The sequence below is a fragment of the Orycteropus afer genome, unplaced genomic scaffold (genome assembly GCF_000298275.1).
Source record: "Orycteropus afer afer isolate SDZICR_OR568_19922 unplaced genomic scaffold, OryAfe1.0 scaffold00033, whole genome shotgun sequence".
NCBI lineage: Eukaryota > Metazoa > Chordata > Mammalia > Tubulidentata > Orycteropodidae > Orycteropus > Orycteropus afer.
The window spans coordinates 10,370,245-10,372,033 of NW_006921620.1; the positions used below are offsets into that span (position 1 = coordinate 10,370,245).

At 36.7% G+C, this 1,789-nt stretch overlaps 1 non-coding gene across 1 annotated transcript; it reads left to right on the plus strand.

Moving 5' to 3' along the window:
* The first annotated feature begins 420 nt into the window (after window positions 1-420).
* TRNAG-UCC lies at window positions 421-491 on the plus strand. The gene has a single exon. It is a non-coding gene; the product is annotated as a tRNA-Gly (tRNA).
* The last annotated feature ends 1,298 nt before the right edge of the window (window positions 492-1,789 follow it).

Below are 1,789 nucleotides of genomic sequence, written 5' to 3' on the forward strand. Positions count from 1 at the left end.
AAAACTCACTGGAACATAAGAATACTAGCAGTAGAGTTTGCTCTTTGGGCCTATCAGTGTTGTCTGTGTGTTAGTGAGATAACTACAATTTGCTTACTGTATCACACCAGTAAATCTACCCCAGGTTGCTGATGCATTTGAGACTCTGGTAAAGACTCATATAATATTTCATCTTCATAAACCTCTTTCCTCTACCTTCCTGTGGTCCCTGGGAAGGTGTCCCAGACATCTTTGTTTTCCTCATCGCCACCCTGCATAGATCTCTCCGTTTTTCAAAGCTATCTTCTTCTTCACTCTATTTCATATTCAGTAAATTCAATGTTATTCATTTCTTAAACCTCAACTTTATTGCAGCATAGTTCAAATATCATACAATGCATTGTTATTGCTATTATTACAGTTACTACTATGTAACCAGGGGCAGTGGTGGTTTAGTGGTAGAATTCTCACTTTCCATGTGAGAGGTCTGGGTTCTATTCCCAGCCACTGCACCTCAAGTGCAGCTACCACTTGTTATGATGTTTGACCTTTCTCTAATAAAGACAAATAAAAACTGTGATTATAAGAAGTCTCAAGAATGTATGTATAAAGAAAATATTTCTTGGGCAGATGATAAGTTCTAGGTCTCTAGTTGTTTATGTGTAAATAGAAAAGAGAATCAGAAGTGAGTTTAGTTTAGTTTTTTTTTCCCCTAAATAAATTGAACATTAACTACTTGCTTAGTAGTGGGATGTATATTTTATTTCTAAACTAGTGTTTTAATGGTAAGTTATATGGATACAAAGGCTTAGTGACTAAATCTTGAAGTATTTTTGGTTTAAATTTATAGTATCTTTACAAGCGATGAGAATTTTTGCAAAACTTAGTTTCACTCTGATTTTGCTTTTGTTTTCTGTTTTAAGGATTAAATCACTACATGTGGGTGGAGATATAAACCTTGACACAATTGGCAATGGGTTTGGATAGTTGACCACTTTGAGCATAAATACAGAAAAGTTGCCATGAACATGTTATCATCTTTGGCTTTTCCAGATATGAACATCAGGGAGAACACAAGTCAGTTTTCTAATTTTTATTGAATACAGAACTGCTTGCTAACCAACCAGTTGCTGTAGACTCTGATTCCTGGAGACACCATATGTGTCACAGTAGAGCTGTGCACCATCAAGTTTCCAGTGGCTGACTTTTTGGAAGTAACTCATCAAGCCATTTTTCTGAGGAGCCTGTGGGTAGACTTGAATCAAGCACATTAGTTAACATTTTGCACCATGTAGGGCCTATTTGCTAACTTGCATTACAATGAATGTGGTCATCGCATCATCTGAGCAGTGCACTCTATTACATTTACTAAGTCTACCTGGTTTGGCTCATGGTAATTCCTTTAGTCCCTTAAAGGACTTTGGGTTATGGACTTACTTGAAGCAACAAGACATTTTTTTTAAGCTTATTCATTTTTGTGGGGGTTCGTAGGAATGGTGGTAGATGGAATGTGAAGACAACAATGGACTTTATCTGGTTTAGAATTGTATGACAAAACTCTGAAAAGGCTAAGAAATGTATTTCACACAGAAAGCTCTGGAAGAAGTCAATTACAGTGGGAGGAGGTAGCTCCTACTGTTCTGTCATTCTATCCCCAACAGTTAAAAAACGACAAACTGGGACTCAAAGTCTAAGCCAGTTGGAACATTACCATCTCACCAGTCATGTCAGGAATTTTCTAAGTTTCTGAGTTTGTAAATTAACCTGTCTGTGCCTCAACATCCTTAACTGTAAAATGGAAGTAATCCTA